The sequence below is a fragment of the Xiphophorus couchianus genome, chromosome 11 (assembly GCF_001444195.1).
Source record: "Xiphophorus couchianus chromosome 11, X_couchianus-1.0, whole genome shotgun sequence".
NCBI lineage: Eukaryota > Metazoa > Chordata > Actinopteri > Cyprinodontiformes > Poeciliidae > Xiphophorus > Xiphophorus couchianus.
Genome location: NC_040238.1, coordinates 8250450 through 8272982, shown reverse-complemented (window position 1 = coordinate 8272982; position 22533 = coordinate 8250450). Strand labels below are relative to the sequence as shown.

The 22533-nt window shown below is 40.3% G+C and overlaps 3 long non-coding RNA genes across 3 annotated transcripts; 1 reads left to right on the top strand and 2 right to left on the bottom strand.

Moving 5' to 3' along the window:
- Nucleotides 1-2781: 2781 nt before the first annotated feature.
- On the top strand, nucleotides 2782-22296 carry LOC114153630 (uncharacterized). The gene is made up of 3 exons (XR_003597360.1): nucleotides 2782-2792; nucleotides 9135-9141; nucleotides 21963-22296. It is a non-coding gene; the product is annotated as an uncharacterized LOC114153630 (long non-coding RNA).
- LOC114153632 (uncharacterized) lies at nucleotides 12252-13980 on the bottom strand. The gene is made up of 2 exons (XR_003597362.1): nucleotides 12951-13980; nucleotides 12252-12437 (listed from the first exon to the last, which is right to left on the bottom strand). It is a non-coding gene; the product is annotated as an uncharacterized LOC114153632 (long non-coding RNA).
- LOC114153631 (uncharacterized) lies at nucleotides 18425-19371 on the bottom strand. The gene is made up of 2 exons (XR_003597361.1): nucleotides 19182-19371; nucleotides 18425-18668 (listed from the first exon to the last, which is right to left on the bottom strand). It is a non-coding gene; the product is annotated as an uncharacterized LOC114153631 (long non-coding RNA).
- Nucleotides 22297-22533: the final 237 nt, after the last annotated feature.

Here is a 22533-nt window from a genome sequence, read left to right as displayed (position 1 = left end):
ATAAATGACACATTCTGCTTGTCTCTTCCTCACGGGATTCATGGCATAACATTAGGTATAGAACGGGGGTCAAACAGCCAACACATTGGTTACAGCATGAACTACTTCCACTTTCGCTCCAAATTAAATAATGTTTCCATTTGACTTAATTCACAGAATTAATCAACCAGGCCATATGGTATTAAAATGACTTGGCACAAAACTATTGATGCAGATCTTGAATGATAAAATTGATCAAATCAGAATTTTGCAATAGTTAATATAGGATGCCTGTACTTTTAGCTTTCTAATCTGTGACCAAACATTGAGAAAAAAAAAAACTCAACCAATTGCCTGTTGCCTTTTTTACTTACTGGACCTTTTTAATTCTGTAGGAAAATCTACACTCACTCTCATGAACAAGCAATGAGAGTAACTCCCAGAAGGAATGATTTGACTTTGACATTATTTGGTCTACATGCAGACCAGTAAGGAAGATGTAAATTTAATTTGCAAGGTGCTGAAACAATCAGAACCAGGGAGCAAGATGGTTCAAACACACTCAACAAGTTAAGAAGATGCCCATGCTGAAGAAGCTAAATCTAATTCTTAGTCACAAACACAGCTAGTTCAGAAATGTTGGAGAGAAAAATAATTTTGTTTGAAGGTGAGGTCAGATAAGAGGAACTCTCTGCATTTGATGGTAAACATAATTTGAGTTGCAATTTTTTTTTAAATATGCAGCAAAAGTCAGTAAGAGAATGCAACATAATTTATTATTTTATCATAAAACTAAGAAGATACGACAGGTAGACCAGGGGACGAAAGTAAGAACGGGGATATTTATGGCACCTTTGTTCATCACACTCAGAAACTCATCTACCAGCCATGTACCGCCATGATGCGCTCCGCCACCCGTTTGTTGAGACCGGGATGATATGAAATTTATTGTGCGGTTCGTCCGTAAAGTTACACTTACACTGTAAGCATCTACTACTCAGCTGCCTGCCTTGTTCAGTCTATCTGCTCACCTGTATAAATACTCCTGCAGCGCTCTTGCTGCCGTTCGCTTTCAACCAGCAGCTCCGAGAAGAGAAAGGCTGCTGTACTCCAGGCATCACGACAGTCATTTTAAAGATGCTTATTGATCCCCAAAAAACGATGAAAACCCAGACATTATCATTAATCAATAAAATCCCCACGGGCCGAACTTGAAAATTAGCCATAATGCCGCTAACGCTTAGCTTTCGTTAACAACTCAGAGGCAGAAGTCAGAGCTACGCGTAACGCAAATAATGTCCCGGCTGGAGGTGCAGGCTCTAGTGCAGCGGTGTCAAACTCCAGTCCTCAAGGGCCAGTGTCCTGCAACGTTTAGATGTGCCTCTGCTGCACCACACCTGAATAGAATAATTAGGTCATTAGCAAGGCTCTGGAGAACTGATCTACACAAAGAGGAGGTAATTAAGCCATTTCATTTCAGTGGTTTGTACCTGTGGCACATCTAAAAACTGCAGGACAGCGGTCCTTGAGGACTGGAGTTTGACACCTGTGCTCTAGTGACTCACTCTTACCGAGTTTAAAAGCCTCTTGTATTTTCAGAAAAATACATTGATTACTGCCATTACCCATATCTTGATATCTTTTTGGTAGTTAAAAGACAACAAAAGATCCTTCTGGATAAGTTTAATAACAGATCAGTGTGGTTAGGTATTGAGATGGTTGACTCTGTCCTTCAGCATCTTTCCTACTGTAGGAAACATTGGTCACAGTGCAGCATAGGTGCCAGGCTGGATGTTTGAGACACAGAAACCAGGCTCATTCTTACCGCTGAGAGTCACAGAGGGCCTAGTGTCTAAAGGGCCTTAACCTCTTCAGTTCCCTTTCTGTTCAATCTGTGGGGCTGATATTAAACCTGCCTTGCACCAGTAGAGTGCATGTACTGTACATAAGCATGTATAGTAAACATGCTTATACTGTACATCATACACCAAGGCAAAGGTTAGACACTATTGTAGCACACACTAGATATGTTAAAGGGCAGGAGATGTTTTTCAGTCCATAACTCTAAGAGACATTAACAAATAAAATAGAAAAATGTGATTTTAGGAACTATCTCTCTTAAATGAAGAGGACAAACCAAGAAAAAAAATGACAATACACTTGTGTTTGTTAAATCGGTTCTTCAAACCTGTCATTCAGTCCAATAAATACCACCAGACAAAATAGAATAGCATTGGCAGATGTTATTTAATGATTTCTCATTTGCTCCGTTTCTATTATAAATGTGCACCAAACTTTGTCAATATTCCACAATGTTGGAAAAAACACAATTTTGCAATGACTGTGTTATATCAGACACAAAATTAAAATCAATTAGTTTGTTCATACAGTGAGTTATTTACAACATGCCGTGCCATGATCCTCCAACTACTTATTTTCTTATTCTTCCTCAACATTTGTACCAGTGGGAACATCTGTTTGTTGATCATGTGGCTCGTGTGATGAAAAAAAGTGTTTTCATTGCAGTTTTGAGAAGAAAACCAATTTTGACACAGTCAAAAAAAACACCTCATCTAGCACAAAAACCTTTTATCATAAAACAAGTTTTCTCGAAATTGGCATGTTTCCAAACAAAACTATGTTACAGCAAATTTATTTTTGAAATGTCAAATTGCACAATTATATGGTCAACAGTAACACAGCTAATGTCACATGCAACATATTCAACATTTTCTTCATAAAAGAAATGTTTGTCAGAACTGCTATTGCCAGATAGCCAGTCTCTTAACTAAATGTACAGAACAGACAACTATGTGCCCAATGCACATTTAGGAGGGTGCTGGTCAGTTAGCCCCTATTCAGTTTGCAATAAATTTCCTTTCACACTAAAGTGCTTTGGTTATGGCAAGACGTTCTCTGCCATGGGACATGACTTCATACCTGCTTTGGGAAAATTTTGCACCACTTTTGACCATCAGCAGATTTAAAGTAATTATCTATAATTTACCTTTAATCTATTTTATGAAAATGTGTTAATATAAATAAGTATCTTCAAACAGAAGGTGACTCTGAATTATTGTTTCATTTAGATAAACAAACAAAGTTTATATTAAACTTCCCCAACTGAAACAATAAAAATTGGGTGTAATTTATATTAAACACATTGAGCATATTTAACAATTGTACATGAGATGCAAAACAATTCATTCATGAGTTTAGCTTTCTTGTTTCCACAATAGACTAAGGTAACAAACCAGAGAAATAAAAGTGGTTGATTATGTGGGTATGCAATGGTTTGTTTCAAAGCAGAAGTAAGAATAGACAATATAGCAATAAGTGTGTAAGAGTTGGCAAAAGCAAGAAGTGAGAGGAGCTAATATAGATGCCCCCAATTATCCAGCTTGCATGTTTTGGACTGGAAGAGAAAATTTAAATCCCGGAGGAAAAGTGAGAGAATGCAAACACGACACCTTGCTGGGATTTGAAGCCAGTGGTTTCTTGTCATGAATCAACAGAGCACAACCCTTCACTATTGTGCCTCCCTATCGTATTATTTCCATTTAATTTAGATTTTAAAGCCTCCATTTTCCCTTTAGCTGCTTTATAATTTCACCAGGTTTTCTTCTGAGGTGTCAGCTGGTTATCTTTTGCCACCCAAAGTCACTGAAATTTCTTTAGGGGAAAAGCACATTTCTTGTACTGTTTCTGTCACTACACTTATTATATTACATGTGTCACATTATAATGCTACGTTATGTGTTATGCAATTTTATAATTTTTTTATTTGAAATACTATGAAATATCCTACAGAACTGTCTTCTTGCAGGCCACTTCAAATGTCCTCATAGGTTTAGTCAAAATACATTCTTGTACAAAAATGTGACAGCTCTGGATCTCAAAATATGAGGTGTCTGTGACGTTGGAAAGTTATTTTGCTATTTGTTTATCAGAATGCCTGACAGCACTTAGCAAAATTTCTCTTAGACAAAAGTGAGCAAAACATTTCTTAGGCTTAGTGACACTAACTTTAATTTATTTAATTTGGAACTCTAAAAACTCTAAGCTCTAATATCCAGATTTAGATTAGCTTCGCTTTGGTTAATTTACAAAATTACAAAAAAGAAAACATAATAAAAGACTATTTTACAACTAACAATATACAAAAAAAGAAATAAGGTGAAGTCAAGACTTATACTTGCCTAACCTAGTCATACACTCAGCAGTCTACAGCAGTAATCAGATATGCAATTTTATATTTTAAGGCTCATTTAAAGTACACCAAAACAGGATACAATGTGAGATCTTCATTCAACTCATTCCAAAGTTTCACATTGACAACTGAAACACATCTATATTTTACATTACTCATTAGCTTGATCAAATATTAACAAACCTCCTAAATTACATTTACATTTTTCCAGTAAAATATTTTATTGACATTCCACGTCCCAAGAGCCAGTTTCTGCAACCGAGGATCGGACCGCCAGGGTCCCCTCCCTTGGCCGCCACCCATCACACAATGCACCCGACCCCTTTGGCCCCTCCCACGGGTGGTGGGCCCATGGGAGGGGGGGCCCATGTTTCCTCTTCGGGCTGAGCCCGGCCGGGCTCCATGGGTAAAAGCCCGGCCACCAGACGCTCGCCATCGTGCCCCCCCTCCAGGCCTGGCTCCAGAGTGGGGCCCCGGTGACCCGCATCCGGGCGAGGGAACACCAAGTCCAATGTTTTTACTCATCATTGGGGTCTTCGGGCTGCACTTTGTCTGGTCCCTCACCTAGGACCTGTCTGCCTTGGGTGACCCTACCAGGGGCATGAAGCCCCAGACAGCATAGCTCCTAGGATCATTGGGGCACTCAAACCCCTCCACCACGATAAGGTGGCAGCCCATGGAGGAGGGATCTTGTTCACGAATGGGGGAAGAAGGGAGCGGGAGATCGACAGGCGGATTGGCGCAGCGTCTACTGTCAAGCAGGCGCTGTACCGGTCCGTCGTGGTGAAGAGAGAGCTGAGCCAAAAAGCGAAGCTCTCGATTTACCGGTCGATCTACGTTCCCACCCTCATCTATGGTCATGAGCTTTGGGTCATGACCGAAAGAACGAGATCGCGGATACAAGCGGCCGAAATGGGTTTTCTCCGTAGGGTGGCTGGGCTCTCCCTTAGAGATAGGGTGAGAAGCTCAGTCATCCGGGAGGGACTCAGAGTAGAGCAGCTGCTCCTTCACATCGAGAGGAGCCAGTTGAGGTGGCTCGGGCATCTGGTCAGGATGCCTCCTGGACGCCTCCCTGGTGAGGTGTTCCGGGCACGTCCCACCGGGAGGAGGCCCCGGGGAAGACCCAGGACACGCTGGAGAGACTATGTCTCTCGGCTGGCCTGGGAACGCCTCGGGATTCCCCCGGAAGAGCTGGAAGAAGTGGCCGGGGAGAGGGAAGTCTGGGCCTCCCTTCTGAAGCTGCTACCCCCGCGACCCGACCTCGGATAAGCGGAAGAAGATGGATGGATGGATGGATATTTTATTGAAAATACTTCATTTTCAGTGAAATATTTTAAAATATCATATAAAGCATGGAGAAAAGCTGCTACATTTTAAAGTTTTACTTTGAATGAAAGCTTAACAGCTATTTTTTGTAACTTAACTAATATGTCAACAGTTGTTTTATTTGCAATAGCATTAACTTCCTTGCAATCAGCAAAAGCTGAACTTATTTTACATGAAATCGGGCTTTTATGTTTTCTGCAATACACCATGCTTCCAAATATCTTAACCCTCTGATGCATGAATTATGATCCTTTGTGTCAGAATTTTTTTTTCCATTTTTTAAAATTCTTTTCTTTTTTTTCTCCGAAGAGTTTTTGCGGCGCTAGTGGCTCGTATTTTTTGTACAGTAGGCAGACAGGAAGGAGGGTGAGGAGAGGAGGGGAGACATGCGGTAAAGGTCGTCGGGACCGGGAGTCGAACCCGCGACGTCCGCGTCGAGGACTAGGGCCTCCAAACGTGGGGCGTGCTAACCCCCTGCGCCACCACAGCACGCCCCTAAAATTCTTTTCTTAAGGCATAAAAAAGGTAGGAACATTTTTTTGTAAAAAGAAATTTTTTTTTATTTTTATTTTTTATGTGATCAATTGTAATTTTGTCCAAATACAAAGTTGTTATTTGAAAAATACATCAGTAGTATTGTTCCTTAGGGGTTATCTGATGTCACAATATTTTTTTTACTTGCAAGAGTCGTCTACAGTAGAAGGAGGGACCGGGTCGGTTCTCATGCTTTTTTGTCTGTCGGCCATATTGTATTTAACAAAAATAATTTCTTGCATTTGCAGCTGATGGCCAGTAGTTGATGGTATATTTTATGATGCATTAGTGTCCACTTCAGTGGTCTGTGTGCATTTATAACATAAAAATCCACAGGAAGCACAAGAAAATGGCTTTTAGATAGCTGTCCACTGTAGTGACCACTATGCATGAAAGGGTTAAAAAAGGTGAACATCTGCTTTGGTACTATGTGACTATGAAAAAAATCATCAATAATTTTTAACACATGTTGCTCCTTTAATAAATATAAACACCTCAGATAATCAGATTAAGGCTGAAATGTTCTCCTTTGAATCTTGGAGAAACAAACTGTTTTTCTTACTTACAATTTTATGACTATCAACAGGTATGCCTGTTTTCTAACTCTGCACCAGTTTTATTCTGATAGACTGCTTCTTTTTTCATTTAATTAGTTGATTGTCAGAAGGCTGAAGAGTAAATGTACCACATATGCACTGATTCTGAAATGAAACAGGTGATAGATTGCACAAAGTATTACATCTGCGCCTTATGGCAGAAATAATTAGACTAGATTTGTCGGGCTAAACGAACCACACATTAATATACTGTATATCACAGAATATTAACAGTGTTCCATTTGCGCATTGTTGAGTCACACAAGAACATATTTGAATTTACTTGTGGTTGTAAAGCCACAAGGACGCTTTCGTAAAAGCAAAAAAAAGAGAAAGTTTTAAACCACATTAGGCAGTTTCTGTTGTGGAAGTGACACCATTAAGTTTACTATTCTGTTTTAGAGACAAGTAATGGACACAAACATGGTGTGTATGACTCCACATTCATCAGCTGCATATCTACAAGATTGTTAGTAGGCGTAAATGTCTCCACCTGATGAATCTTCAGCCTACTCCACATCCTCTGGGATATATGTGGCTCATTTTTTTGGGTAAAATGTTCCACTGTGTTCATCAGCTCATCTCTAACATGCCTCTGGGATGTACAGTGGCATTTTAGAGCCCTCCCTTTGAAAACAGCTGCCAGATGCAACTAAAGCGAAAGCTGTGTGAAGCTGCTGGCTGGCATCATTAAAGGGAAAAGATACATGCTGTTAAATTTTCTTAAAGCAAAAAAGACATCAGATTCCGATAATAATTGCTTGGAATCATGTCATAACAGTCTCATTCAATATGCTTGATTAAATGTCTGAACAGCTCTAATTGTGTGGCACAGACCAGAACTTTTGTAATGGCAGTGGCACTGGCAGACAGTAATATAAAGGTGGTAGTAACCTCCAAGCAGCAGAACTTGAAGCGACCGATCAAGTTTAAGCTTGATCGGTTGTTGAAGTTCCTCTTTTAGGTTTCATGATGTTACAGAACTGAGCTTTGTTCACTGAGAGATGTTGACCACAACAGCTACCAACTCTACAAATCTTATTCCTCTTTTTTTGAGGAGATAATTTGTGCTTAGTCAACTAATTCTTTGCAACAATCCCTCTTTGTAATAAGTGTTGCCTTTTCTAGCAACAGCAGTTCTGACAAATGCTTTGTTTCTTATACACCAGCAAAGATGGATTTTATGCTATTCAGAAAATCAGATTCTCAAACATACATAAATCAGTTTTGTTAATAATGAATGCATATTACACAATCTCCCATCTCTGTTTGCTGTTGGAATATTATGCAGGGAAAAACATCCAAGGGAACAGACCCCAAAGTGACTTCATGGAGTATTTAGACTAGAAAAGTGGTGGAAATATTCCAACACAGTTCTGTTACAATAACGTAGAAACATTTCAGATCCTGAAGGAGAAATTATTTTAATCTAAATTTATTCCTAACAAAGCAGAAATGGGACAAGGGCTGGGGGCTTATTGGGAACATGTTCAAAGATCAGCAGGTGTGGAATTTCTGCCTCAGTAGATGAACAATCCAAATAAAAATTACTCTGCTTTTGGCATAAGGGAGGTGAAATCACACCTTAATGTCTAACTTGATTTCATAAGCTAAATGTAAACAACTGTGACGTCAACCTTGGTTTTGGCATCACTTAATGTAATAGCAGCAAGAATTATGCTGTTAGCAGTAATTGAATATAAAGACTGAAGTATGTTTGGGAGGAGGGATTATACAAAATCTATGAAAGGCTGAGAAAATCAGTACAAGCAGTTGACCTGAAGGTTTTTCATGCAGATATTTTACGAACTGAAACTGGTGGAACCCTCAAGAACCAAAAGGTAGAGTGACTGAGGAGTGTACTATATAAGTTGCTTCATGCTGACATGGACAGGACTTAGTGTAGACCAGGGTTTCTCAAATCCGGTCCTCAGGTCCCCCTGCCCTGCATGTTTTAGGTGTTTCCCTTCTGCTACACACCTGGATTGAATCTATGGGTGATCAACAGGTTTCTGCAGCACTTGATGGTCATGCAATCATTTGAATCAACTGTTCTGGAATAGAGGCACATCTAAAACATGCAGAGAAGGGGGGCCTGAGGACTGGAATTGAGAAGCACTGGTGTAGACAGCATCTTGACCAGGAGTCTCAAACTCCAGTCCTCGAGGGCCGCAGTCCTGCAACTTTTAGATGTGCCTCTGCTGCACCACGCCTGAATAGAATAATTAGGTCATTAGCAAGGCTCTGGAGAACTGATCTACACAAGCAGGAGGTAATTAAGCCATTTCATTCCAGTGTTTTGTACCTGTGGCACATCTAAAAACTGAAGGTCTGCGGCCCTCGAGGACTGGAGTTTGAGACCCCTGATCTTGACAGTGGGTGCAAGATACAGTTGATGTTGATGTACAGGGCATAATGAAAGGGACTACAATAACTTTGAGACTTAATCTACTGTGATGACAGAGGAAAAGGATTCACTTTGTTTGCAGTATGCATGTTGATTGTTCTACCTGGCTCTGAAACTTTAGTGGAGAATCTTCTCTTCTCTTCTCTTCAGAGAGCCAAGACTTTTTAGACTTGACCAGATTCCTAAACACATTCTACTTTTACATCTCTAAGTCTCTCTCTATTACCTCATTGAGTGAACTGAATTTGTCATATTTTGGTTGAGCATTCTCAGGCTGAAACTGTACTTTGTCATTGCCTGACTGTATGGAGGAATTTAAAGGTCCATAAACTCATGGAATATATAAATAAAGAAATGATACATATGACTCAAATTCCTTCTGCTCATAGTCAAAACGGGAAGAGATTTAATGCACATCTTTGGAACCAAAACATCACATTTACATTGTTACAGAAATCCAAAATCTCTTGACTTCTGCTTCTGACTTTAGTTTTTTAAAGAGTCTCAGCTCTACTGGTGTGTATTGGGAAGCTTCAATTTAAATCTCGTCACTGCCCTTGATTTGCTCCGTTTTACACTGGATGTGTGTTGGACTTCCTGGAATAATTTGAGACCTCTTGACCTCAACATCTGCTCCATTTCAGATGTGCCGAATAACAAGGGTGGTGTTCTTATCTGTCCAAACAGCATTCTTTCTAAATCATATTTGGTCTAATTCGACTTCTTACGCCAGGAAAGGGAGGGGATCAGGTCAGGGTGACCTGAAAGGGGATGCCATAAGTCTTTACCAAAACAACTTCATAAATAGTATTTCCGCTTGTGATGGAAAAATTACAACAAGGTCACATCTGCTAGTCATGTTTTATGAAATGCTTATGAACTCTCACCTATTTGGGTGAACTATTTGGGTTACATGTAGAAGGTTGGAAGTTGTTTTCTACAGCTGCATCAGAACCAGGCTGTCTTGCCCTTTGTTGTTAATGTCGTGTTCCGGGGTTCTTGGTTTCCCTTGTGGAGGTCGGCTTGCTGCTATTCACCATCTAGCCACCAGATGGCGCCAGCTTCACCTCTCTCTCTGGAGTGGGGTGTTGTCATCCGGCGCACCTGTGATCTATCTGCTCGTCAGGCAAGGTGTACAAGAGGAGCTGACTGCCAGCACTTCGACGCCTGAGTGTTAGCCAGTAACGGTACCTCTGAGCCCCCTTGAGCTAGTCTCTGTTTTTCTCCTCGGTGTCTGATCTCTTAGTGAATCTCCTTGTTGTCTCCTGTCTTCAGGTGTCTTTCCTGAGAAGTCCTGGGTTCCCCCATCGTGACGCTGTGGAACCTACCCACTGGTTGCCCGAGTTTCCAGACTCACCTCCTCCGGCTATCGCAGTTCCCTCCTGGATGTCCCGACTGGCAGTCGTGTGGCTCCTCTGTCTCTGTCCTGCCAAAACCTACCTGTCCGTCCCCACCCCAACAACATTTCCTCGCCGCCTTCCGGATCTCAGTGGCCCAGCGCTGTTCCACCTGGATCATACGGAATCAAGAACCCCGAGTACGGCAGTTATCCCTCCAAACCTGCAAACTCCCACTCAACAAGTAAGATTGCTCCAATTCTCTGTCATCACTCCCGTCTCCTACACCCTGTGAACGCACCATCTCCTCGCTGTGTTCTTTATAGTGAGCCGACCACTCCGTGAGCCTTTTCCTTCCCCCTGGAAAGGACCCGCAATCTTCAGTACATTCTATTATTGCTGTTGTAATAAATTCACTTATTATATATATCGCTCTCCTGTGTCGTGTTCTGCATTTGGGCTGGAATTATATACTCATCATGACAGTTAATTCTTTATCCTTGGTATAAAACTCATGTGTTGTCTCTGCCTGACAGAGCTTTTCATCCAAACCTGCTTTATTACTGATTGTCCTACAAGCTCTCTGTATTGTACACAATATATGAATAAACCTGATTGAGTGATTTCACCTGAACAGTGTTGTAAATAATATTTTTTCCACGACACGCTCTAACAACTGACAGCCAGGTTCAGATAAATCTTTTTTTTTTTTTTTATCGCCCTGCAAGGGGTCTTTTTTGCGGACTCTAGTGTCCCTTTTTCAAAGTAGGCTGACAGGAAAGGGGGAAGAAGAGGGGGAAGACATGCGGTAAACGTCGTCGGGTCCGGGAGTCGAACCCGTGACAGCCGCGTCGAGGCCACGTTGCCTCTGAATGTGGGTCGCGCTAACCCCTCCGCCACGCCTCCAGATAAATCTTTCTTGATGTCACTTTTTCAAGGGAAATTTTCTCAGATCTAATCTGAGTTACACTGTGTAATAGAGCTCCTTCGTGTTGAAAATTTAGTTACTTGATTATTCTTTTTTGCAGCACTCATCTATTTTCATTCACACTCTTTATAATGCTGCCTGGGCAGATGTCAGGTTCATGTCTCATTTGTTCAGCTTTGCAAGTTTCCTGCTCTCAGTCTGTCATTAATCAGCATGTTGGTACCTTGAAGTTGCTGCTTTCCTCTGCAGAAAGGCGTTCTGACAGACAGCCAAATACTGCTCAGAGGTTTGGCACAAAGGATTGCTTCTGCAGCAAAACGTAGAAATAAAAAACTTATCATCTATTGTGTCAGTCATTTTCACTGCTTTGTTTTTAGCTTAAAGGCCCACTATTATACTTCTTTGAACAAGTTATGATACGTCTGTGAGCTATACAAAGCATAAAATATTTAAAAAATCATTCTCAGATATTGAAATTTCACCTGATCAGTTCTGCCTATTTTGAGCTAATTTACGAATGAACTACATCACGATTATGAAAATAAGCTGCTGCTGGCCGAGCCCTCCTCCTAACTCAGTGTTTATATTAAAACCTCAGATGTGTGAAAATGGCTACAAACAGATGCACAGTGGTACAACCGTACATGTTTGACCCCGAAGCAGAAGTGGAGCCTCCTAAACAACCATCATGCCACAACCACAGAAAGATTAAACTCTGCGGATATGACACACATATATATTATTAATTCAAACTCTGAGGATTCTGCTTTGCTTCAGTGCCATGATCTGAAGTCAAGCAGCTGACATCTGCAAAACAAATGCATTTTTTCCGTAAGTGCGACCTTTTTTAAAATATATATTTGAGAAATCAATGAAGAAGCATCTAACTCAAAATGCAGAGTATCACTTTCAGTTCCAACAGTAAATGTGCAAATATTCTGTGTCAAGTTATTTTCTAATGTATGCAGCTTCCCCACTTGAGAAGGGATGGACAGAACGATGTAAACTCTTATTAACAGGGATTTTACTCAAAGGACCAAGCAGTTTTCTTCATTTTTTATCCTCCATTTATTAAATGTGTGTCATGATATTCCATGAATGGTCCAAAGCAGGTAAAAACCTTTAAACAAACCCAAAAGAAGAAAAATAATTACTAATCTGCATGTAATTCTACATAAATTAATTCCACTCAAACTACAAAGCAAATGATGACAAACTATATAAACAATACTAAGCAAACCACTGTGAATCAAACCCACAAAGTAATAATAGTTAAATGAACAAGTAACTAAACTTAAGTTCTCTAACTTTAAAATACATTCCACATTAATATTTACAATTACATAATATTTAAATTTATTTAAATATACAAATATTCACCTCTCAATATTAATCATAAATATCTACTTTATAAATATAAATAGCTAATGCTAAATTGATTAATAGTTAACCTTAGCACCCAATAACAACAACAATCAATTCAATCATTAAAATCAGTCAATCAGTTCCAGACTTCACCACCACAATCCACCGCTTCAGTTCAGACGCTGCGGTTATAGGCGTTAATTTGGCCAGTAAAGCTGGCGGCCCGCTGTCGGGATGTCAGTAACTTTTGCAGTCCGATCTGTCTTACCGGCTGCCTCTCCGCTCGTTTACAGATTTGTCCAGATCTGCACAAATTCCGGGATTTCTGATGAAGCGTCCCCAAACTCCAGTCCTCTCTGTTTGGCTTTCTTTTCCGCTTTTTTTCTTTCATTGTCCGTCCCTCTTTTAGGTCCGTGTGGAACATAGTGAGCGCATGTCTTTTTTTTTTTTTCTGATTTGACTTCACACCTCCCAATCGATCTTTCCATGAACCACTGGGAAGATCGCAGTTCTGCTATTGTATTTGGTACATCTGGAGTTTTATTCCTTTCTGGTTTGACTTTCCGTTTGTTCCTCTACAGGTATTAAGACGATGAGCCTCCTAACATCCCTGTGAAGAATGGTGGTCTTAATTGTGTCTGTCTTTAGTGGATGAGCTGATCTTTGCTTGACATGGTTTGTTATAGGAGTGCAATAGCTTGGGACAACCTGGACATTTACGTCTCTCACAACACCCTTCTTGTCGGGATTAGCACTTACAACTCTGCCCAGCATAAACTGTCCTCTAAGTGCATTTTGATCACACAACCAGACAATGTCCCCAATAGCAACATTTCTCTGGGAAGTGTGCCACTTGCTCCTCACAAAAAGGTTGGGACCAGCCAGCTGCCTCCAACTTTTCCAGAACTTAGTAACCTCATTTTGCATAGCTCCAAGTCGTTTGAATGAATAGCTGGAAAAATTAAACATTTTCACATCACCACTCTGAGATGCTCGTCCGAGCAAAAGACTGTTGGTGTGATGTACTGAATACAATCCTCTCGACTCTGTATTCTGGCATCAATCGGGCGCTCATTTGCAAGATTGGCAGCATTACAAAGAGTTGTGTGAAATTCACTGAATGTTAGTGGAAATTCTTGACCAAGACTCTGGAAAGCTCTTTTCACAATGGCAACAGCAGCTTCAGCAGCTCCATTTCTGTGAGGTGAGTCTGCAGGAAGGATTTTCCACACCCACTCAGTCCCATTCTTTGCTGCAGTTTCTTCCAAACCTGGTATATTTTGGGTGCCCAGGTACCTGTACAGTGTAAAGGAAGAATTATTTATTAAAACTTTGAACAAAACGTTTGGCTCGTATCTTCCTTTAACAGCCGGATCCTCTCGGCAAGCAGCGGGCACAGCTGTAAAACGAAACTAAACAAGGCGTGTTGACGTCACAGATCACAGAGTTTAATTCATACAAAGCAACGCATAAATCAGTTAACAAAGCTGCAGAGGTACAGAGATATGCATTTTATCACAAAATAACAACAGACAAAGACAACACGAAACACAGAGACAGACAAAGGCGCCCACGTGGAGAAAAAATGGAAAAAACTCTCTATATTCCTCCTTACACGTCATCTTATACCAAAGAGGAGTTTCCTCACTTTAATATATGCAAAGAAGGCGTTCTGTTGTTCAACCAATCAGAGACCTGTTTCGGCCCCCCAGAGAACCCCGGAAACTCCCCTCCTTACAGCTCAGCTCTGTTCTCTGTCAAACCAAACAGGGGAAAAACCCTTAATCCTGGGCGTACCACGCACGAATGTCCCCAGCACCGAAGTCCTGATATAAATCTCGCCGACTCCCCTGGAGTTTCTTCCTCCCACATTCCAGCTGCCGTTTCCATGGAGATGCTAATTTTATGGCCCTTGTATAGGCGCCTGCTTGTCTCGATCGGGCCATCTCAAAGGGTCACACAAAGCCTGTTTTTCCAATAAGAGTGCTTAATATTTCTTTACACATGTTGTAAGTATTTTAGCACTTAAATAATCATTTTCCTTAACAACAGCTCCTCCAAAATTGGTTTTGCTCCAACAAAATTGGTGCCTGCGTCAGACCAGATCTTCTGGGGGTGACCTCGAATTGCAGTAAATCTCTGATAGGCCATCAGGAAACTTTCAGTGGAAAGCGAGCTTGCCAACTCAGTGTGAATAGCTCTACTGGCCACACAACAAAAAACGACTCCCCAGACCTTAATTGTCACCCTTTTCTTGATGTCATCTCTGACATAATAAGGCCCGAAGAGGTCGACTGAAGTGAACTTAAAAGGAGGTGCAGGCTCAGCCCTCTCAGGTGGCAAATCACCCATCAACTGCTGACACTTCAGAGCTCGAGCTTTCCTACAGACCATACAACTGTCAACAATCTTTTGGTTTATCCTTCGTCCTTTTACAACCCAGGCTTTTCTCCTCATCCTCAGCAGGGTTCCAGCAATTCCATCATGTGCAGCATTGTGAGCTTCTCGGCCCAACAGTGTTGATACCCAGGCATCATAGGGTATGATGGGAACTGCAGCTCTGTCTTCTCTAAAGATCTGTATCCTGCCGCCACAGACTAATAATCCAGACTCTTTGTCTTGATAAACCACCAACCTATCTATGGTTGTGTTGGGAAAGTTGGCACCCATCTGAGCAGCAAGAAAAATATCCCTGAGAGCATCCCCTCGTTCTCTCACAGAGATTACCCCTCTTGAGCAGACTGCCTCCCACTTTGGTTTAGCTGCAACTTGATTTTTCTTAATGAATCTCTTCGCTGCTCTCCAAACCCAGACAATTGTCTTGACCAGTCGTGTCAGAATGCTAAAGCGGCTAACATCTATCAGATTCTGTATGGATATTGATGGCCGCTGCTTCTTTGCCAAAACCTCTGCCTGATTTTGCGGTAATTCTTGTTTGAGCTCTGATTCCTTTATCCCAGTCCTTGTGGTTACAGCAATGAATGCCTTCTTTTGCAACTTGGTGATGCTTCTTTTTGCATCAATAGCAAGTTGTTTAGATGATTTAATTGGTCACTTTTCAACTGGAGATTTTAGAAATGCTGGGCCTTGTTGCCACTTCGAGTCAATATCAAGATCTTAAGGGTTAGCTCCTCGGGTAATGATGTCGGCAATGTTTTGATTCCCAGGAATCCACCACCAATCTTGGATTCTTGTGTTGCTCTGGATATCTCCAATCCTATTTGCAAAGAATGATTGAAACCCATAGCTTTCTCTTTGAATTGCTCCAAGAACTGTTTGACTATCAATGAGGTGATACCACCTCTCAACTTTGATTTGGCTGTGCATCTCAAAGTACTTCTTTAATCGTGATGCAAACACTGCTCCGCACATCTCTGCTTTAACAGCCTCACCTTTTTGTTCCAATGGAGTAAGCTTAGCCTTGGATTCCACCAGCCTAATGATTGGGTCTTGGGCTGATCCCCACCTCAGATACAACACTGCTCCATAAGAATATTCACTTCCATCTGAAAATGTAATTGCTAAAGGGTCACTGCTGTTATGAAAGGGAGTTAATGCTCTCCTAAACTGGATCTTACTAAGCTGAGTGTACTCTTCAAAGAGCTTGATTGCATCTTCTCTAAGGTCACTTGAGAGTGCTAAATCCCAGGTGTCTTTTACTTGGCTGCTCACATTCTTTGCCTCTTGGAAAGCTTTCCGCACCAGGATTGCCCCCTTCTGTTTTGCAGGAGTTACTAAGCCAACGGGATCATACAGACCAGACACCTGACTGAGGAGCTCTCGCCTTGTCAAAGGGTTTGGTGTTTGACTTCTGATTTGGTCCAACTGGAGGTCTTGTCCAAGTAGCATCTTTTTTTTCCTCTTTGAAAAATTTATGCTGACCATGACATGGAGTTTATCCTCCTCCAAAATGTACCCCAGACCGAGTGCTTTATTGTCCTTATCCCGCATTTGATTTGGTAGAACCATGGTCTTTACTTTCACTTCATCCTGCTTGTTGTTACAATTTTTCCTCCCACTTTGCCCAGAAAACACCCAAGGTTTGAGTTTGAAACCTCCAGCTTTGAGAATGCACTCCACATTTTCTGTGATTTCCTTTAGCCTGTCTGGGTCATTGTGGGACGTTAGAATGTCGTCAACATAGCTGTTATTCTGAAGGACTTGTCGCTCCTCTTCAAGATGAATAAATGAGGGTAAACTTGCAGTTTCTCGCATCGCCAACTGTGCAATGCATCCTGCAGGTTTATCTCCAATGTTCACGCTTGTAATTGCGCAATCTCCAACTTTTTCATCCTCAGAATCACGCCAAATAAATCTGTGCAGGTGAACTTCTCTTTCCTCCAGCCAAACAGAATTATACATTTTCTTTATATCTCCTAATGCAGCATAAGCTCCTTCTCTGAACCTTAATAGGACAGCACGGATCTGGTTTAGGACATCTGGGCCTTTCATCAGCAGGTCATTCATACTTATCTCTTTAAATTTCTGGCTGCTATTCCACACAAGTCTTACAGGAGTTGTCACCGAGTGTGGATTTGGAGCAATTAGGTGGCTTACATACCACACTGGGCCGTTCCATTTGTTGATTGCTTCCTCAGACAATTTAATTGCAGCTCCACGCTGAAGCATGTCATGCACTTGTTCAGTGTAAGCAGCTTTCCAGTCAGGTTCTTTAGCCAGTTGCTTCTCTGTTCTAAAAAAGGTGGCTTTGACTGCATTTCTGTTGTCTGGCAGGGATGCTGGATCTTCCAACCATGGGTACCTAGCATGTCAGTGAGGTTCGTCTGTATGGCTGTCTCCTTCATTGTAGGTAAGGCCTTTCTTCACTACTTCAAGCTCCCATCTCCACCACTCCAAGAAATCTTGGCTTGTAGTTGCAGTCTTTGATGCCTTATGTTGGTTGGAGACCTGATGAATTAATGGCAGATGCTGTGGGATTCCATGAATGACCTCTTCATATCTTACAGCAGCTGTCCTCATTGACCTTGCAAAATGTGCTTTGGTTGTACGAGCTGTCATGGCAAGTTCCTCAAACAATTCTGGATGGGTTCCTCCAACCACTTTTCCTAAGGGCCCATCCCACAGTACAAGGTTCCCCACAACTCTAATTCTTTGTGGTGTCAACTGACCTTCCCTGTGGCTTATAAGTAAGCTTATTTCTCTGGGTCTTACAAGTTCATCCAGTGGTACGTCTGGAAAAAATCTTTGCAGCTGCTTTGCTTTAACATGCTTATGAATGTCTGCTACTTCTGATTCTGCTACTTGAAGTGCAATTAACAGTTCGGTCCTTCCAAAGGTTCTCCGCAGGGTCTCCTGGATTAAGCATTTGATTTCTCTTACTTTTGCTTCACATTCATTTGCAGTTTTTTCCAGGTCAGATTTCTGCTGTTCAGTCAGTGCAGCGTCGTCATCTTCACCCAATTTGGATTCCACTTCTGCGATGAGACTTGCTTCCAGATCATCATTTGCTGCCATTACTTTTCCAGCCTCTATGTTGAGCTTGTTGAAATTGTCCTTTAATTCCTCTTCAGTCATGTCCTCATGATCCCGAGTTACGTTATTGATCAATCGAGTCAACAACCTCTTTGCTGTCGTTCTCTCCATCTTTAGTTGTTCAAAAGACTTCTCATCAGCTGGTTCTGCCATATTTTGAATCAGTCTCAGTTGTTCACAGATATGAAGCAAACAAATGATGTCAGCAACTATCTCTTCTTTAACAAGATCCTTCAATTAGTTTCTTTCTTTCTCATCAGCAGTTTGTGGTCGGTTTTTCAATGCCGCTGGTTTATACTGTGGCCGGTTTTTACTGTCAAGTTATTTTCTAATTTATGCAGCTTCCCCACTTGAGAAGGGATGGACAGAATGATGTAAACTCTTATTAACAGGGATTTTACTCAAAGGACCAAGCAGTTTTCTTCATTTTTTATCCTCCATTTATTAAATGTGTGTCATGATATTCCATGAATGGTCCAAAGCAGGTAAAAACCTTTAAACAAACCCAAAAGAAGAAAAATAATTACTAATCTGCATGTAATTCTACATAAATTAATTCCACTCAAACTACAAAGCAAATGATGACAAACTATATAAACAATACTAAGCAAACCACTGTGAATCAAACCCACAAAGCAATTAAAGTTAAATGAACAAGTAACTAAACTTAAGTTCTCTAACTTTAAAATACATTCCACATTAATATTTACAATTACATAATATTTTAATTTATTTAAATATACAAATATTCACCTCTCAATATTAATCATGAATATTTACTTTATAAATATAAATAGCTAATGCTGAATTGATTAATAGTTAACCTTAGCACCCAATAACAACAACAATCAATTCAATCATTAAAATCAGTCAATCAGTTCCAGACTTCACCACCACAATCCACGGCTTCAGTTCAGACGCTGCGGTTATAGGCGTTAATTTGGCGGGTAAAGCTGGCGGCCCGCTGTCGGGATATCAGTAACTTTTGCAGTCCGATCGGTCTTACCGGCTGCCTCTCCGCTCGTTTACAGATTTGTCCAGATCTGCACAAATTCCGGGATTTCTGATGAAGCGTCCCCAAACTCCAGTCCTCTCTGTTTGGCTTTCTTTTCCGCTTTTTTTTCTTTCATTGTCCGTCCCTCTTTTAGGTCCGTGTGGAACATAGCGAGCGCATGTCTTTTTTTTTTTTTCTGATTTGACTTCACATTCTGGGTAATGCAACATGGGACACAGGACTAACAGACACTATCGTTCAGCATTAAATCTGTAAATCTGTGGCTGCCTTTACAGACAACCCAAATGCCATATGGCGAAAAGTTTTATGGTTCACTGAGATTAGGACTCATTTGTTCAGTCACATTGACAGAAATGATAAAAAAAATCAAACAGCCCCTTTAATTACTTCTGTAATAAATATGCCGCTATGATCATTTTGTCCATTCACATCACATGATTGATCCATTGAAAACACAAGCCATGTGTGCTGCATTTATCCGTGCAGTTTTTGAGATGTGTGGGGAATTTCATCAAGAAACTAAGCCTTATATCAAGATCTTTCTGCAAGCTGTTTCATCTCATTTTAGCATTTCAAATGCAAACTAATTTGCCAAGCACCATCTTCACACTGCTCTTTGTCATGAGCTGTGCTTCCATTCACCATATAACTGCACAATTTGACATTTCAAAAATAAATTTGCTTAATAGAAACACTGCAATTAAAAAAAATAACTTGTTTTATTTTATTGATAATGACCGACAGTACTAAGACCCTCCTCTTGGCTCTGATTGGTTGTTTCAAGTAAGCACTGGGAGCTCTGGGAGAGTGCAGGGGAGCTTGACTTTTTACAGGTATCTTTCTCATGCTATACATTCATGGCACAATGACAGTTTTAATAAATATGTAGAATTTATTTATTTATTTTTTATATAAAAGTCACATACTGTAGCATTAACTAACTATTAGACAGGGGGTGTCCATGTTTCTGAAAATGTATTTACAGCTTTAATTGGCAATAATTTATTGTGTCTCTTTTTTTAAGGTAATTAAAGGTTAAAGTTCTATGATCGTTCCATGCTAGAAAAAAGGAGTCCAAATGCATAGTTAATTGCCTAAAATAAATGTCATGGTTGTATTCCTGTCTCTCTTTGAAAGAATGCAGTGGAGATCTACCAATACAAATGTACAAAGGAACAATGTCCTTTGTACATTATACTTTAAATAGTTATTTAAAGACTCTTTTCCACTAAGAGTCTTCAAATAACTATGAACAATTACTGTGTGATCAGATACATAAAAACAGGGACACAACTCACCAAATAGTAGCTGCCTACAGGTATCGGAAGGAGCATCTGTGGGCATGTCTGACTGCCAACATTGTAAATAAGCAAGTGCTTGCATGTGTATGGGTGTGCTTGCATGTGTATGGGTGTGTGTGTGTGTGGGCGTCTGCGTGTGTTGGTGTGAAGATGAATGACTGTAGATATGTGTTTGATACAGACCAGATGGGGGATGAAACATCAGATGTTTCTTTTGCCGACTCCTCGTTTTTCATGATGACCAAAGGACGGTCATGTGAGAACACGTACTTGACAGCCTCACTTTCAACCACTCTGAGCCAACCATACAAGCCTTCTCAGGCTTCCCTGAAAAAAAAGTATTGTTTTCTTTGGCTCAAGCAACACAAAAGTCCATTGAACTTGTGTGTTGCTTCAAGAGTTTAGACAGCTGCTTCCCAAAATAAAATGTCTTTATCTATTTTAAACAGTCTTTAATCAGTCAAGCAGCTGCCTCATTTCTTTGTGTCTTCACTTTCTTTAAGTGTTTTTAGATTTCTAAATAAAGATTAACAGCTGAAAAAGTAGAAGAGCCAACTAGATTCTGTTTCAGGTGTAACACAATGTGATGTTTTGCAGTCTGCAGATAGAAGAGGGGTGGGGGGTTCCATCTGTTTGAACAGAAAAATAAACTTTTATGTCATGTAAAAGTCAAAAACATCTTATGATCACATTCATGGGTCATTGCAGACAACTCAGTGTAACTTGGGAATTCTCAAATTTTCAAATTCCCATCTGGAAAAGTAAATTGGAATCCACCTCAGACGCCTGCTTGCTACTTGCTAATAAACAAATGTATGCCTGTGTTTCTTTCATACAACAGAGTATTAGGACCAAACTTGTAAACATCTTGCAATTTTTTTCAATTATATTCTTATCGTGGCCCCAGTACTCTTACATAAAAGATTACATGCAAGATTATATTTATTAGGTAGCCTATGATCAGTGATGGCATAGTTACTTTGAAAAAGTAACTTTAATCGGATTACTGATTACTCTTTGAAAAAGTAACTACTTAGATTACTGATTACTTGATTTGGAAAGTAACTAAGTTACATTAAAAGTAACTTTTTTAGTTACTTTCTGCATCTGTTGACAATAATGTTCCGCCACCTGTGAAAATTGCATTAAACTTTACGTATCCTATGTCTGACATCATGACGCAAGCTTCATCAGGGACAGATCCTGTAACAACCAGGGTGCTGTGGTGGCACAGAGGTAGAGGACAACCCACATAAAGAGACCGTAGTCCTCGATGAAGAAAGGTAAACATAAATTTTAAAAAACGATTTAAATGAATAGACTTTTTTTTCCCACAAGAAAATTTGTGAGATTACAAAAAATCCCAGGTAAAGTATTAATCAAAGATTAATAGTGTGAATATAATATTAGTAAGTGATAGGTATTTTTGTGCACCTAAAATACAAAGAAAGAACCACGGACAATGTTTGAGTTTTCAACCAAGCTTTTGCAAAAGGAGAAGACGCAGCAAATTGCTCCTCTGAACAGCTCACCATGTGTTCTGAAGCTCTGCAGTAGAACTTGCCTTTTATCAACACAAAACAAAAGAAAGGGGGCTGGTGCTGATAAGATTAGGAGCCCCCAGGAACTAACACAAACAAAAGCAGTTTTACGACTAAGGAATCTCTCCGTAGGGGGGGGCACAGAGTATAAACAAACACAGGTTTACGACTAAGGAATCTCTCAGAAGACCATCTTCAAAGAACATGTTTTAAGGGTTAAAGAAAGGTTAGATCTGTCTCACACACATGTTCACTTTAACCAATAGATGACCCTAGTAACACTACTAATGTAACAATGATAATAAAATTATTCTAACAGTAAGTGTATGAATAACTTCTAATAGTTTTCCATCCATGTCTATTATATGTGGTTATTATGTTTTAAAAGATCTAATTAATGATGTTATCTTTCTTCAAAATGTTAGATGTACACATTCTGAATCTTTTGTGTTCGAAAAATTATTTTTTCTAAAGTTCAAGTCTGTTAAAATTGTGAAATCC